The sequence below is a fragment of the Anolis sagrei genome, chromosome 2 (genome assembly GCF_037176765.1).
Source record: "Anolis sagrei isolate rAnoSag1 chromosome 2, rAnoSag1.mat, whole genome shotgun sequence".
In the NCBI taxonomy this organism is placed as follows: Eukaryota; Metazoa; Chordata; class Lepidosauria; order Squamata; family Dactyloidae; genus Anolis; species Anolis sagrei.
In genome coordinates, this window is record NC_090022.1 from 236,111,269 (window position 1) to 236,129,766 (window position 18,498).

The following is an 18,498-nucleotide window of genomic DNA, read 5'->3' on the forward strand; positions in this document are numbered from 1 at the left end:
TCCCCAAACCTAACCAGAACATAAAATGAGTCATGGGGAGTCAGTGTGCCAAATTTGATCCAGATCCTGGGTGATGGGGTTAGCAGTAGTTTCTGGATGTGGTTGAATGTACTCCAAATCCTATAATTCATGGTCCATCCTCCCCCAAACATGATCAGGATATAAAGTGCACCGGGCGGGGTGTGTGTCTGTGTGTCAAGTTTGGTTCGGGGGCATGAAGCCACTGGGGGAGATCATTCGGATTTTCGGAATGAGGTGTTATCTCTACGCAGATGATGTCCAAATCTGTCACTCCTTCCCACCTGTCACCAAGGAGGCTGTCCAGACCTTGAACCGGTGTTTGGCTGCTGTGTCGGACTGGATGAGAGCTAACAAATTGAAATTGAATCCAGACAAGACAGAGGTCCTACTGGTCAGTCATAAGGCCGAACAGGGTATAGGGTTACAGCCTGTGTTAGACGGGGTTACACTCCCCTTGAAGATGCAGGTTCGCAGCTTGGGAGTGATCCTGGACTCATCGCTGAGCTTGGAACCCCAGATCTCAGCGGTGGCCGGGAGAGCTTTTGCACAATTAAAACTTGTGCACCAGTTGCGCCCGTACCTTGGGAAGCCAGATCTGGCCACGGTGATCCACGCTCTCGTTACATCCTGAATAGATTACTGCAACACACTCTACGTGGGGTTGTCTTTGAAGACTGTTCAGAAACTTCAGTTAGTCCAGCGGGTGGCAGCCAGATTACACACCGGAGCGTCATACAGAGAGCATACCACCCCTCTGCTATGTCAGCTCCACTGGCTGCCGATCCAGTTCTGAGCACAATTCAAAGTGCTGGTTTTGACCTACAAAACCCTATACAGCTCCAGTCCGGCATACCTATCCGAACGCATCTTCCTCTACGTCCCACCTCGGAATCTGAGATCATCTGGGGAGGCCCTGCTCTCGACCCCACCTCTATCACAAGTGAGGCTGGTGGGGACGAGGAGCAGGGCCTTCTTGGTGGTGGCCCCTCACCTGTGGAATTTGCTCCCGGGGGAGATCAGATCAGCAACATCCCTCCTCTCCTTTAGAAGGAAATTAAAAATGTGGTTATGGGACCAGGCCTTTGGGCAACCTGGCAAGTAAGGACAATGGACGACTAGAATTAACAGGACTGACAATGTGGAATTGAAACTATGGACTATGAGACGACAAACGCTGAATGCTAAACTGGTTTATTGACATGTTATAGAACTGAGAACCGACCGTTTAATTGTTTTTAACTGTTTAATTGCTGCTATACTGTTTTTCTTGTTGTATTGTATTGTTGTATTGATGCCGGCATCTAATTGTGCCTTTGTAAGCCGCTCTGAGTCCCCCTAGGGGTGAGAAGGGTGGGGTAGAAGTGTCTGAAATAAATAATTAATAAATAAATCATTAATGTGGGTTGCAGTAGTCTCTTGAAGTGAGTGAAGGTACTGCAAATCCCATTGTCCATGGTCCATCTTCTCCCAAACCTCACCAGGACGTAAAGTGAGTAACGGGGATTCTGTGTCCCAAGTTTGGTCCAGGTCCATCATTTTTGGGAGTCGCAGTGGTCTGTGGAAGTTTGAGCTGAAGGGGGTAAAGGTACTGCAAATCCCATTGTCCATCCTCCCCCAAACATGAAATGCATAGTCATGTGATAGCAAAAATCTTTATTTCAGTATGCTGCTACTACCAGTGATCATGTGGCTGCTGTAGAATAGTGGCCCCGTGTGATAAAACAGTCAAGCAAACCAAGAAAAATATCTCTCTGTAGTGTTCTATAATCTGGACACATTAACAGTCTCCTTGAGTGACAGATGCACAGTATAAATCCTATAATTTAAGAAGAAATACATATTTTATTCAGAGGTTGGAAAGTTGCTTTTAAAGGTAACTCATTCCTATTATTTACTACAGTATTTGTAATGTAATATATTATCATTTGTCTTTAGTCTAACACCACCAATGTATATAGATCCTTGCGTGGCTTGTCAGTTTTCATTACTTTAAAAAAAAAACTAAGATTGATAAGACTTGAAAGCTTGAAAATCTCTTCCCAAAATGCAATTAAAACGCCTTTTAAAGCCTTTTAAAACAACTTTAAAGCAACTAGAACATTCTTCAAAAAATAGATTTTAAACAGCCAAAAATGTTTCTTATTGTCCCAATAATTTAGGATTTTCTAAGCTTTGAATGTGGTGGGGAGGGCGGGGGTCATTAAATACAGTAATGACATGCAAGTCATCCTGTGTGGTATTTCACATAAGTTTATTTTAAACCTGAAATGCCCCAGGAAAGAAATATTTTGTGTTTCAAAATCTTTTGGAAAATAAGAATGTCTTATTCCTCTTTTCACACCATGTATGCTTTATTAAAAACTATGCACAATGATTTAAAAGAAAAATCCTGTGCTATTTTGTAGATGTGTCAGAAAGAGAAATTGGAGATTGTCAGTGGAATCTTGCACAAACAGACGTAAGGGCTAAGGACCTTATCACAGAGGCAGATGGATCACAGTTACAACCAGATAAGAGTTCATGTGGTTCTTCATTTTTTGCCTGATGTCAGCCTGCATGTCAGACTGTTCAGAGAACAGCTTAAAACAGATGACTGACCTCAGTAAGGAGGGAACACTCTGAAAGGCCATCATCTCCATGACCTGCATGCCAACATATGTGTGTTCTTTGGCCCCTGTTGAAAATAGAATGCCGGTCTGGAAATATGGCTACATGATGTATCAGAATAACCCATATATGTTTTGAACCAATGATTGTAATGAACTATCTACAGTGTATTTTTAGTAGATGCCAGTAGATGATTGTCTACCAGAGGAGCGGAATCTGGGGTTACAAGAAATCTATCCTGGGATCTGACATATAAGAATAACTTTGTGATGTCAGAAGATGCATGTCATACAACCTCATCATATGGGCTACTTGGCCCATCCTATGCCACTTATTCTCCCCTTTTAGTACAGAGCACATTACACAACACATGTGTACTTCCAGTTTGGCTTCAGTCAGTAAAGGGAGAGCACATAGTGTTTGCCCCCACCACAGCAATACAAGAGTTCCATTTTGCCTTACCAGTAATGGGGGGAAGCTGGGTGGCAACGCTCCCCCCCCCCATGGTATAGGGAAAGAGGCAAGTCATGTGATGTGGAGGATGGAGTGACGGCTTCTCCACACACCCCACTGGGAATCCATGGATGCATGGTGAATCAATCCATGGGCCTTTCTGATGAGATCCATAGTGATCTTACAAGCGCTGTGTTAAAAGGGGAATGTCATTAAGCATGCTACATTATGCATCAACCACATTTGCACACTCAAAGAAAAAAACCTTGCCCTGAGATTCCCTCACTTCATCTTGAGGATTGATGAAGAGGAGCCAAGCCCTGAGATATGACAACATTAATCATGGTCATTTGAGAGTATTTCTGTTACGTTTCTAGCCCCATCAGACGTTTAGCTTCTTCTGTAGGTCCTTCTCTGTCCAGTATTATCAGCCAAATATGCTAACCTTTTCAGAAAAAAGGCAACCATGTAGGGTATACTATGTCTAGGACATTCTAACAAACTGGGCTTAGATCAAGAAATGGATCTGACATAAACTTTACAGGCCCTTTAATTGCTAACAATTACTAACAGGCCCAATATTTATTACTCTTTTTGGCTCTATAATAATTTCATATAGAATATATAGTCCTTTTCATTTAATAAAAATTATATATGCCTATTTTTCTGCTTTCCGGGGACATTTTTAATGAGGTTCCAACTGATATTGCACTACATTTGCTACAGAAAAAAGTACAATTGGAAGCAGACAATAGTGATTTTTTATCCTAATATCCCAGAGAAATTTGATACTTTTAAAATACTCTCCTCAAAACACGCAATTAGAGACTCAGTTAGATCTATGGAGAATATTTTTCTCCATAAACTGTATTTAATATGGCTGTGTGGCCAGACACTCTACATTTCCATTAATTTATTTTATTTACTGTAAAAATAAAGATTAAAACAAACTCCGCCAGTGTTCCCATGGATAGTCTGTCAAAGGAATTACATTTGAATGTGGCATTAATTAATGTTCCAGTCCATTTTCTGTTACTCTTATCCCATATGATATGAAAACACTTTTAAGGTTCTGTTGGTCTCTAATGATTTACACAATTTGAAGGACTTACACAGATAAAGTCCTTTTATTCTAGCATTTAAGACTTGGCTTTTTACTAGAGCATTTGACTCATGTTAATTTATTAATATTTGTATGTATGTGTTTTATCCTGTATAATTTCTGCTATGTAAATCGCCTAGAGCATCTCGGATGGAGGGTGATTAATAAGTAATTAAAGATGATGATGATGATGATGATGATGATGATAATGATGATAAATAGAAACTTTAGTCAGTTTCTATGTATGACTTGGATAAAAATATGCTAGATTATAAAATTTTATTTTTATTCCTGTATGCTGGGCTTGCATCTTGTCTGTAATGAAGTTCTTTTAAAAGACTCAAATGGTAGACATGTCTTTCCCCTCATATATGAAATAGCAGGTACTCTGCACTCATAGTGCACATTGTGAATGTCTATGGGCCTTGTTACATTGGGATATATTCTGTTTATCTCAGTATGCATCCTGTATTTATTTATAACTGGATACATACTGTATGGGATCCATACTCTTCCCATCCCACACTATTATCACAATGATACACTTTAAATCATCACACCCTGTAAGGCTACTCTTTCCAATCTGTTCAAAAACCACCCTGCATCACTTTCTTTTTAAAAATTCCCTAATATTGTGCAGTGATGTAGCCTGGAAGTCTCAAACTACTATTCTTGTGAGATTCTAACTGATGGAATGCATACTGATTTTCAAATTACACATCAGCACCTCAGCAACATATAAAACCATAGTATTTTTTTAAAAAAACAACACACAATTAGAATCATGTGTGCAATTATTCAGCTTCTGCAACATTTTGCAGCTGATTCCAATAGATTACTGATGGAATGGGGCAAACATTTGTAAACCGCGTTGAGTCGCCGGCTAGGCTGAGAAAGGGCGGTATACAAGTATAGCAAATAAAATAAATAAATAAATAAATAATAAATAAACATGATAGGACCTATTTGGAATTGTGTTCAAAGAGTCTCAGAAATGGAGTATATCCAAATGTGATAATGTCCTGTGTCACATGATTCCTAAGTTATGTCTACACTGGCTGCTTTATTAGGGATCAATGTGGAGCATAATGCCCCAAATTCTCCACACACCACAGGCCAAATCCTCCATGACAGTATGTCAGAGTCCAGATGGGTTGAGATTGCATCAGCCCTGCTATCTCTCTCCCCACTGCTCTTTTTCACCATTGTTTTGTCCTACGAGAGCTTGGTCTTTGTTGTCCCATTTACAGAGGTCATCATGGGGTGCCTGTGTGAACAGCAAAGAGAGGGGTAACACAACTGCCACCTTCTTGTTGATCACATGGACATCATAAGAGGACATTGTAAAAGCAACTGAAAACCTGGGACCACAGATAATTAATCTTGTCTGTCCTCAACAAATTAGTGCAGCTGGAGCATAGGTAAAGGTTAAAGGTAAAGGTTTTCTCCTGACATTAAGTCCAGTCGTATCTGACTCTGGGGCTGGTACTCATCTCCATTTCTAAGCCAAAGAGCCGACATTGTCCGTAGACACCTCCAAGGTCATGTGGCCAGCATGATTGCATGGAGTGCTGTTACCTTCCCACCCAATTGATCTACTATGGATCTACTCACATTTTCATGTTTTCGAACTGCTAGGTTGGCAGAAGCTGGGGCTGACAGCAGAAGTGCACGCCGCTCCCTGGATTAGAACCTGTGACCTTTCAGTCAACAAGTTTAGCAGCTCAGTGGTTTAACCCACTGTGCCACCGGGGGCTCATATGCATATGCAGTCACCTTCTGCTACCTTGTTGAATTAGAATTCCACAGAGTAAGTGCAGTATGTTCCAATCATCATCTGACCCAAGAGTCAGATGGTTGTAAGGCAAGAGCTGTCAGGTAGTTAATCCACTCCAGGTAAATAAGAGGTTATCCAGCAAGTTGAATGGAGAAAAGAGAGAAGTCATTGACTAGCTCAGAAGTCAATACAGCAAGTCAGAAATCCCAATAAACAAAGTCAGCACAGAATAGAATAGAGATGTCAGCCATAACCAGTCCAATGTCAAGTGTACACAACCACCCAGAGTACTACCACCAAGAAAGATGTCAGTGAGTTGCAGAGATTTATAGGCAACTGTCTCAGAACACCAGATGTTTATTGAGTCAGTGTTGCCAATTTAACAAAGGATTGAGGTGAGTTTTCAGCATCTGCCACCTCTTGTTGGGGAGTGGGCCTTTCAACTCTCTCATCCCCAGCCACCAGTATCTGGAGCCAAGAATTGATGGCAAATCGGATTCTTCTGTGTCTGAATATTCTGATGCCAGAGAGTGACTTATGATCTGACATCGAGAAGGTATAACTTTTCACTTGAGATTATAGACAAAATCTTGCACTGATTCATTGTAGAAGTAAATATCTCCTGAACAAGTTCTGTTATGTAACCTTTACACTGAATAGCTATGCGGAGCAACATTTTTGTATCAAATGTTGTCAGATCAATATTTCTGGCTGACAACAAATTATGCTACTGTATTGTGCAAAGCACATGGGCAATGCCTCCATGAACTCAACACCATGTGCAACACAGCCACATGTGCAGCTTTGCTTATACCACCATGAGCACAGTGTCCAAAAGAAATCACTCCATGGCATAGCTTGCACCTCCATATATCACCAATATGATGCCAACCATTATTTGCACAGTGAAGAAAAAACGTACTGGGAGAAAGAAAGTCCCAGGAAATGGAGGGTGGGAAGGAGCACCCGCTGCCACAACCTCCCTGGCTGGTGGTAAATTAGGCAGGGGATTAAACAAATCCAACAGGGGGAGGGTATGACGCAGGGCTAAATGGGACGATCTGTCCTATGCCATTTTTGTTTCTCATTTTTAAGTACTTCTAACTCTTATCATCAGAGGTCATAGCATGGTACAGTTTAAAAATCTTGTTAATACTTTAGAAAAATTCAAATATCTTCAAATGATTTTAATGAACAAAAACCTATTGGCAAAAATATTAAAACTCAAGTCACATGTGCAAAAGTTAACAGCTGGTGGATTCTATATCACTGTGGTGGTGAGGCTGCAGGTTTTAGCATAAACATTAAAGCAGCTATCAGAGATCTTGGATAGATTCTTTAAAGCTGCTCATTGGTAGATCAAAAACCAGGTTTTGACATAATTAGGCCCAAGTGCTTGGAAGAACAGACAGGCTTTAATTTTACAGAGAAATAAAGGTAATGCTTGCACAAGTTGGGTCTTCATGGGGACTTGTACATTCCACAACTGTGGCACCACAACTGGGAAAGCCCTCTTCTCCCCCATCATGTGGTGTACTGCTGTCATTGCCAGGACACAGAGCACACCCAAATCAGATACGTATATACACATTCTTCCTCAAGTATTGTTGTCACAAGGCTTATTATTATTATTATTATTATTATTATTATTATTATTATTTTATTTGTACCCCGCTAGCATCTCCCGAAGGACTCGATGCGGCTTACATAGGCCAAGGCCTCAAAACACAACACAACAATACAACACCTAAAGCAAATTAAAACAGTTAAGCAGTATAAACAACAAGCAATAAACAATACATCAAGACACTATAAAACTGGGTCGGGCCAGAATAATGAGTACAAGATTAAAGGTGCTGATGTGGCAGGAGGTATGTAGGATTATAAAATAAGTGCAGTGTGCGGTGTGCAGCAATCTTAGTTCTACTAAAGTGCTTCTGGGACTTGGTATTGGAGATTCCTAATCTGAGAAAGCACATCGGAACAGCCAGGTCTTCAAGTTCTTTATGAAGACTGCCAATGTAGGGGCCTGCCTAAGATCTTTTGGGAGGGTGTTCCAGAGTCAGGGGGCCACCACAGAAAAGGCCCTGTCTCGAGTCCCCACCAAGCGCGCTTGCGACGCAGGCGGAATCACGAGCAGGGCCTCTCCGGATGAGCGAAGTGAACGTGTGGGTTCATAGACGGAGATGCGGTCACGCAGGTAGGATGGTCCCAAACCCTGAACTAAGGTCAAAAATGCCTAGGCCACCAGAGCAATTTATTTAAAATTGGGGCCATGTCATTTATGTATGGTGTTCTTGCCGGCAATTTATCTCCCACATATTTGCTAGCTACAGACTCTGTTGTCTTCAAGGGTAGCCCTATGTAAAATACATAGCTGTTATTTAAACAGGAATTTACAAGTACACGGACATTTATGCATATCTGGGCAACATGCACATTTTTGTTAGCATTTCTTTGGAAAACTGCCGTGCACATTCTGATAACTGAAATATGATGGAATAGCAATATCCCTGTTTGTATATTGATTCATTAAGTGCAAATTTACTAAGTCATCATCCAAATGCAAAATGGACAAAAATGTCCCTCATCTCTGCAAGACAGAAAAGTAAAGTGGGCAAAGCCCACAGAAACAACAGTTGTCTAAATGGTTGATGTAGTTATATTTACTGTTGGGAACTAGTTTTCCTCATCATCCTGATGATGATAATTCATAATATATCTGTTTCTGTTGCAGCTGGGGAGCTCTCTGAACACTGATAGACAATTTTAATAATATTTTTTCCCAAAGCACTCAGATATATACTTCTGAATTTCCCAGTGCCACAAACAAATGGAATAAAATAAAATTGGTGAGAGTTTATCAGTCTATGATGGAATATCTCAGTACATGGCATTAAAACAGTGCTAGGAAAATATTGTTCTAGTATTTCCTCAATTTGTTGGCACAGATATGTCCTAGGTGCTTCATTATCTTGTCATGGTTCCTTCTCTCTAATGAGTGCAATGAGCCTCCAGATATCTTGGAAACCAAATCATCAAAACATCCAAAGTCAATCTCACATTTTGATCTAGAAGTTTTTTGTTTCCTGTTTTTTTTAAAAAAAGCTTGAAGCTGTCAAATAGTAAATTTTATGATTCCCAAAATCATAGCCAGTTATTATCTTATTATTAAAGAAATTCAGGAAAGCAGTTCCATTCACAGAAAATAGGAAGAGAAGATCAAACGTAAAGTGTCAGAGTACAGATCATTATGTGTTGGGTGGTTATCATTTTTTCCTGCCATGTAAGCCCAATGCCATCTGATGAACAGTCCTATTCTACTCTACATAATTATAACATTATGGACTTCATCACATGGGATAAGTAAAGCATCCGGGATCATTGTTTTCCCCTTCAACTTCGTAAACCCCCATTTTGAAATTAAATGGATGATTTTCCTACCGCCATCACATGGCTTCCCTCTTTCCGCTTTCTTTTCTTATTATCCGTTTGCCTTCTCATCACCCAACAGACATATTTCTCCTCCCACCATCTCCTCCCCTGTTTTCTTTGAATATTAGAATTTCTCTTTATAAGTACAGATAGCTCTCAATTCAAAAAGTAAGTCTATTTATTTTATATTTTAAAAGAGATATAAATTACAATTCCTTCCTTCTTGGACCCAAAACAGTAATGGTAGAATAAAGTAATCAATGATGCCCATCTTGGTTCCTTCTTCCATGAGAACATCATTGTTATCTTTACACGTGTGCAAGGGGGAATTCCCATCACATGGCAAATTGAGTGCTTTTACATGTCTCTACGTGGGGAATTGAAAAAGAAGTTGATTGCCAATTGATTGACTTAGGAAGTGTAGGGAAAAAGACACATTTTAGAAATTGCAAAATACCTGGAACTCACTGTATGAGCTTACATCATGATGTAAGCTCATACAGTGAGTTCCAGGTATTTTGCTGGGCTCTGTCGGTAGCTGTTTCTTAAATGTATAGAAACAATGATTTTATTGAATGTGATGAAGTCCATGATTCTGCCTTTAACTGTTACGGCTGCATCTTGTGGAATCCTGGTATTTTGCAATTTAGGGAGGGATATATCAGAATCTAAACCAAAGAGCTGTAGTGCCTCACCAAACTGCACACCCAGGATGCCATAGGCTGCAGCCATGACAATGAATGTGAAAATACTGTGCAATAACTGTGTAGTGAGGGAAGGCCTCGTGTGCAAGTAAAATTCAGTTGCCAGGGCTAATTGCTAGTTGGTACATGACATGGGCAGATGTCTATCTTGTCTTGTATTTCAAATAGCAGAAGGGCTGCATCACCCTTCTGAATAGTCAGTTTTCTGATGGGGCAAAAGAGATGATATAAGCAGAACCCTGATGGTTGATGGCTCTCTTTATCAGTGAGGCTACAGGTCAGACATGGGCAAACTTTGGTCCTTCAGGTGTTTTGGACTTCAGCTCCCACCAGCTGTTGGGAATTATGGGAGTTGAAATCCAAAACACTTGGAAGGTTGAAGTTTGCCCATGCCTACTATAGATTTACCACAGGTTTTCATCTGAACTTTAAGTGAGCTATCAAAGGTGCTGAATTCTCCCAAATAGGAACCATTTGATAGTACCCAATCTGACACTAGTAAAAGGCTATAAACCTGCCATCAAGCCCCCCCCCCCCCCGATGGACAAGATTTCAAAAAGTACTGAGTGATAAAGGCACAAGCAATGAACAATTTCACTAGCAGTAACAATCCATCATGTTTGCAATCCTTGAAAAATAGTATTCCAATTTTTCTGTGCTTCTCAATCATTGTCAAGCCCTTTTAAAAAAAGATCAACTGTTCTTCCGTTTTTTATCTCTCCCTTTTATTTTTCTGACTTTTGACCTTGTCTCTTCCCCTTTAGCAATCAGTTGTTTTCTTCAAGAAAATGGTTTTAAAGCATATGTGTGCACAGCTGCAGTTATAGAGCTTCAAAAAATCACACCAAAACCTATTCAGCAGAAAGAGAATAGAAAAATATGCTTCGAGGCATGCAGGGCTTTGATTGTAGAAGCTTTAATTTTCAAGTATTATGAGCTGCTTGGATTCAGTATGTCCAGTTCTCTTAACATTGCTGTAAAACTGTAATAGTATTTCAGAAAGATCAGCAATGTGCTATGTCATCTCCTTGAAATGAATTTTCCATTTTTAGCAGTTAAATGGCTATCCACACAAACATTTTTCCTAACTATGTATAAAATGATCCCATGTGAAATCTATTTAGCTCTTGAAAGAGGTGATGTTACAGTATACAAAATATGGAAATGAAGTAGCTAACTAGCTGGCAATTGCTCAATGCCTTTGAACATTACTTAAGCCTGACTGAGCATCTGTCCAGATATTACACTTGCCATCGCATAAACAAATTTCTACCTGATGCTGAAGAAACTTTTATGGCCTCATCATCAAACTGGTCTGGGGGCGGTATGACAATGGGATAGAAATATATTTTTGGAGGATTACAAGAATTAAACACTTGGCAGCGAGTTCTGTTCCAATGGAAAAACTACTTGCTGCAATTAGTCTCTCCTCTCTGTCAAGTCTTTTCTGATGGCTTTGAGGACAGTGAGGCAGATTTCCACCTGAACTTTAAAGACCCTATCCAAGTTTTTTTTTTTTTTTAAAAAAAGTTTATTTTAGTTATGGTACATAACAGAACAACTAAACATAACAGATATAGCCAGGTAACAATATTTTGATGTATACATGCCTATCTACCTTAGTCAATCAGCCAGTTAATTCTGACATTGAGTACATATTATTATCAGTTACTTAACTTAAAACATATAGACTTGCTATTTCTACATGTTATCCACTATTTTCAGTCTAAGCTTTCCACTCATTTTTTCCATAACATTCAGACACCAACACACAATGTATTACCTGTGACAGACCATACACTCACTCAAAACCCCTATCCCACACAAAATAAAACCTCTTCCCCACATCCATGCACCCTTTACCATGACATCCAACACTGAAGCACTATGAAGCCTTTAAGCCCATTTATCTATCCTTGTGCATAGTAAACCTAAATTCCTAATGGAGCTCCTCTATATTACTGACTCTCTCTTCAGATATGTCATGGCGAACTTCAATTTGTCTAAAAATTCCTTATTACTTTTGTTCCTCCTATTATTGGTTAGTTTAGTGGCAAGATTGGCCATAGTCAAAGACTGGAAAGGGCAAAATGTTTAACCAAAAAGGATTGGAGGGAAAGAATGTGGGAATATATCCTATCCAAGATTCTGAATTCTACAACTTAAATAATATTTACACTGAAACCCAGAGAGAGATTCACCATCCAAATGATACAGAAACCATTGTTGCCTGGTTATGTGGCATGCAATTCTTTCAAGAAATTCCCTCATGTGTACAGCCTGTGTACTCCTAAGCCCACCTTTCTTCCAAAGCCTGCCCCATGTTCCTAGGTTTCTTTACTCAGCTCTGGAGAAAATAAACTTTTCTTTAGTACAGAACAGGGTAAGAGCTCTTATCCTTTGATCAGTGATTAGACTTGGGCTTATTTTTTCAGTGCTGGAAAATAGCTATTCTGTGTTGAGTAGTTATATAGCTTTGTCCTCTGATTAGAGAAGAATTGCATATTTTTCATGTTGGAGAAAGGCTACCTAGTATTGAATCAAAGAAATGCCTATTCCTCAGCTGATTACCAGCAAAATAATAGAGGATGTCAGAAGCATGACCAAAATCCAAGTAATCCCAACTACACTTAAACCAACGGAACCCATGGTATTTCTATACATGCTGCAGGTTTTTTAAAAAGTAGAATCATGACACACCTACACTATAGTGCAGCTTGCAACTGGTTTGAGAGGAACCGGTTTCACTGTGTTGGTGATTACTATGCTTGGAATCTTGTTAAGGCAAAGGTAGTGATTACATTGAAAATGGAACCTGGCCCCAATTGTTGTGCAGGTTCTTTTTTTTTTCAATTTCCTGCAGAAATGTGCATTAGCGCATTGGAGGTGTATAGGATTTTAAAAAGGGGGGAGTGACATGTAGGAGTGGAGATAATCAATTATCTCTTCAGTTAGCCCTCTGCTGCCCAGCCATGCCCTTGGGATGTTTCTTGGCAGACCCTGTTCTGGATTCTTTACTGCACTTCAGCAGGGACAGAGACCTATAACGCACTCCGAATTTGCAAAGCTCTTTTCGCCCTAGATCTGGAACATATGTGGATCTGATGTGGAACATTTTATCACTTACCTTGAACTTTCATACAACCTTTTTAATGTTCTGTATTCCCTGTATTCCCTGTAATGTGTGTTGTAGCATTGGTGACATGCAATTTGTAACTGCCACAGTTTCAAGTTGTTGATACTATCAGTGTATATAGGATCATAGAATCATAGAATCAAAGAGTTGGAAGAGACCTCATGGGCCATCCAGTCCAACCCCCTGCCAAGAAGCAGGAATATTGCATTCAAATCACCCCTGACAAATGGCCATCCAGCCTCTGCTTAAAAGCTTCCAAAGAAGGAGCCTCCACCACACTCCGGGGCAGAGAGTTCCACTGCTGAACGGCTCTCACAGTCAGGAAGTTCTTCCTCATGTTCAGATGGAGCCTCAATTGGTCTACTACAGTCAGTTATGGATCAAGACAATAGTATATATAAGGGCAAGTACATATTATATATATAAACCCCATCAAGAGTACACTGAAAGAAGGGAAAGCATATTAAAATGTGTGCTTTGTATCTGTCCTAACAGAGTCATTAATATATGTAATGCGGGTCTGCAAAACTCTGGAGAGACTGGCAATTGCATATAATTCACCAAGTATAGTGCCATGTAAGGTAAAGCATAGACGAACACTGTTAATTTGTCTTGTTCATTTCAGTAAATTGAGATTCTGGTCACTTATTTATAAACTTTCTGCAGTTTTCTCCCTCTTGCTAAATATGCATTCATTAGGTGTAAACAAAATCTGTTGTACAATTATTCTTGGCAACACTCAGTGTATCATATCTACTTCACAACTTCCTCACTTATATTTGAGGTAGATGTTAGGGATATGCAAAATGAAACATATCCAGGAAGAAAATTAACTGCGAGGAAAAGAAATTCCCTTAACCCATCGTTTTTGTTGTAATGTATCAACTCCACTTCATATGAATCAGATTTGGGCTGCTAATTGTAGGTTACCTCCATAAGCAGTTCTAAAGTGGTTCGTAATGTATTGTGCACAGCTGTTCCCACAATGCCACTTCTGAACTGTATTACAACCAACAGCTTGTTATCATTTGATTGCCCCTAAATAGCCTAAATCTGGAAGAACATCTTAATTCATCTGTATTCAAGAATGTGTTTCCAAAATCATACACCTTAGGTAAGCAAAAAAGAAGATTCACCATGTGGAGGTTTGCTTTTTTCATGTCAGGACTGACTTGAGAAACTGCAAGGCACTTCTAGTGTGGGAGAATTGGCCGTCTGCAAGGACATTGCCCAGGGGATGTCTGGATGTTTTGATGGTTTATCATCCTTGTGGGAAGCTTCTCTCATGTCCCCGATTGGGGAGCTGGAGCTGAAAAAGGGAGCTCATCTGCGCTCTCCCCGGATTTGAACCTCCAACCTGGTGATCTTCATTCCTGCAGGAGGTAACCTGCCATGAATAGTTTAAACACAATCTTACTTCAACAAATGATACTTGTAATGGATCACTGGATAAATAACTAGATCTGTAATATGATATAAATATTTCAGTAGATTTTGAGTTGGCTGATTTAAATTCAAGAATTGGCACAGAGATATTGAATCACTCATGCCAACATCCAAAATTGATGGAAGGACAACTGAGACATTTTGAACTGTGTGTTGCTTTACTTTCTCTATAATACAGCTAATGTGTGTAGGATAAATGCCCAGAATTAATTAAGCAATTCATCATTAAAGAACTAAGATTTTTAATGATTTTTTCATTCAGAGTTGCCCGGATTCTTGGCTACTCAATGGTTAGCCCAAGCCACTAGGAATTACCATTCTATGTCATCATGGGAATACACAACCAATATTTAGTCTATATTATCTGATGCATATAGCAAGCCATCACACTAAATTCTGTGGAACAGGATGGAAATACTTTTTGTATGGCAAGGATTCTTTCTTACATTTTCTGAATACCATAGTTGTAGTTTTCTTGGTGGTGGCAAATAGCATAAGTGGGGACAATGGCAGAAATCAAATAGCCACGAGCCTATCAATAACATGACATCAGTATCAAAATAAGATTGTAGTGCTATTTCCTGAGAAATTTTCTCTAATGACTAGGAGCCAGTTTACATGGGCCATATGAATCAGCCTGCAGGCAAATGAACTCCATCCAGTTCTTAATTATGAGTCCTTTGTAAGCAGGATGTTTGTAACTTGGGGCCTGCCTGTATTGCTTTAGTTAGGCAGTTACATGACTTCCTTTTAGAAGCTGTCATTTTTTTTTTACTGCCAACAGAAGTAGTTCTACTGAAGGAGAATGACATTTTCTAAATCTAGATTGATTCTGCACTGCCAGAAAGCTGTAATGATTCTATATCAAACAGGGGCTCCTTTCACAGTTAACAACCTAAAGCTTGAGAAAGCAGTACACAATGTCAGCTGTATGAAATATAAAGCCTCTTCCCAGAATATCATATTTCTATTGCCAATAATTTAAATCCCAGACATGTCCAAAACTTAATTAGGATAGTCCAAAATACCAAATGTCTGGGCTGATTATGAATGCAATCTAAAAGGAGCCCAGACTCTGACATTACAACTAGTTGATTCCCTTTCTGCCTAAATTTGCCTCTAAGCAACAGTTGTAGGTCAGAATGATAGCATTCATGAAGTGCAGCTTATGGTGAGAGAACTTTCAGAAATCAGCAATCTGATTTACAGCAGCTTGGACTAAAGTTACCAACCAAAGGAGAAAAATATCAGTTGCTTTGACATTTGATGGGATTTTTTGTAACTCATATTTACTTGAAAGAATGGTACAAGGTCTATTATTATTATTATTATTATTATTATTATTATTATTATTATGACACAAAAACGAAGTATGACACAGCAAACGAGATATATGCTGGATTTCATATCACAAAATCACAAGTTGAAGACTTCCCAAGTGTTTAGGACTGTGTGATGTATTTTCTAATGATGTGTGCAGATCCAAGTAAGGTGGCCTTTTGCAGTTGACAGATTGTGATTTTGTCAATGTTTATTGTTTTCAAATGCTGGCTGAGACCTTTTTGGCACAGCATCCAGTAGGCTGGTTACCACTAGGACCACCTGTACTGGTTTATGCCAGAGCCTTTGCAGCTGTTGTGGCTCAGCTGGAGCCTCAGGAAGAGCAGGAAGAGGATGATGGGTTTCAGATTCCTGAAATGTTCCTATTGTTGAAACAGATGATGTTGATGCCGAGGATGAGGAGTTCCAGTTTCCCATGGGAAGGGATGTTGTCTTAGAAGACGTTTCTGATCTTAGCAAAACTTCAGAGGTGCAGGGGAGGAGTTGAGCCAGCCCATGCCTCTGCCTGCTGATTCTCAGGCTGGAGATTCCCAGCTCCAGGATAATGAGGTATTCAAATTTGAAGGCTGTGCAGGCTTAGATAGGGCAGACCATGTGGAATTCAGGGTTCACCAGAGTACAAGGCTTGCAAACAAGAGAGAGTTTAGAGGTCAAAGGAATGCTTTCATGCTGGGAAAGTATATTTAGTGAGCTGATTGCAGGCAACCTTTTGTCAGTGCAACTTCAGCGAACATCCTGATAACTTCTTTGGATTGCCTGGGTTTTTGGGCAATGCTTCTGGCTTCTTGGGACTTTGATTTGGATCTTGGCTTCTGGGGACTCTGTCATGCTACCATGGAATCTTGTTTGATCAGTGCTTATGGATTATGCTTCATGTTATTTGCCTTTGGACTTTGGAAACTCTGCCTTTGCATTTAAGACTTTGTTTGGCTATTGAACTTTTGCAACTTTACTTTTGTGTTTAAGATTTTGCCTTTTCTTTAATAAACTACAAAACCTACAGCCTTGGTGTGAGTGGTGTTCTGAGCAAGGTGAATCTATCCTGAGGTGCGATAGCTGTCCTGATAATGACTGAGTTTTTCCTGTTGTCTTTACTCAATTTGACTATCTTTATTTATATCCTGCCTTTACTGTACTTATACCCCACCCTTCTCAACCCTGAAGGGAGACTCAGGGCAGCTTACAAACTATGGCAATAATTCAATGCCAGATTCAGACAACAACTATATCAGTAAAACACAATATTATAAGACTGTAAAATAAATTTACATATCAATTAAAATAGTCTTTCAAATGATTAAAACATATCAAACATATAAAAAGTCGAGCATTGACTAAGCTTTGTAAACATTGAATCAATTGCTTTGCCATTCTTCCGTCATACCTATAGGTCATATTAATCCCCAAAGGCTTGCTTAAATAGCCAGGTCTTAAGATTCATTTGATTCATCCTTTATCTTAGGCCATGATTGTAATCAACATTATCAACATTAAATGAAGTGCAAATTATAATACTATATGGTCCCAATTTGGTGGAGGAAGTCCAGATTAATCCTCCATTGTCCCACTTTTTCAGCTGCTTTTAAAACATCCCAGTTTAAAAGGTCTCTTGCTCTTGCTGCTTTCCTTGTCATTGGTTTACTTCCATTAGTGCAAACTGAGACCAACATGCAAAAGTAGTATGCAGTCAATTAACTCAGCAGGGGGAAATAGGAGAAAAGGAGTAGGCTCAGACAAAAACAAATTGCTGCAATCTCTCCTAGTTGGTATGTTCTTCCCCATTAATAACTTCTGTCACTGTAATGTTGTTTGTAAAATGATAAAGGCTTATTAGAGCCAGCAAGGCTTGAGGGTTGGACTATGACTCTGTAGACCAGGACTCACTTCCCCACTTGGCCATGAAAACTCCCCAAATAATCTGGGCAATGGTTGCCTTAGCATCACCATATGTCAAGAACTTGAAGGTACACAACAACAAAATGTATGCTTCTTTCATTCAAATTCTGTCCTGCTTGTAGCTGGTGGTAGGGCAACTTTGGTAGCTTACTAGGGACCTCATCAGACACACTCTTCTCTCAATTTCTCTGTGCTGCCAAATCGGAGTCCCTTGGAGGCCATCACATGATCAAGGACACTCTGGTGGTTGCCTGTGGGACTCCGTTGATAGAAGCCGTAGAAGCGGTAGAAGTGAGGAAAGGTAGAAGCAAGGGAAGGACATGGGATGGCTGCTATCTCTAAACATAGAAAGGTACAAGACCAGATGGTAGGAAACAAAAAAAGATGGTTCCCTCTACTTTGCCTTGCTTTTCCCCATTTTCATGTGATGCGATCCCTACTTTAACTAGTCAGTGGAATGTAAGACACATCAGTCTGATTTCAGGCCCACACAATTTTTGTCCTCTCTACCTTCATTTGAACACAGACCAACAACTATATAGTACGGCTAACAGATGTTTGATAGCAGTTGCTGTTTACC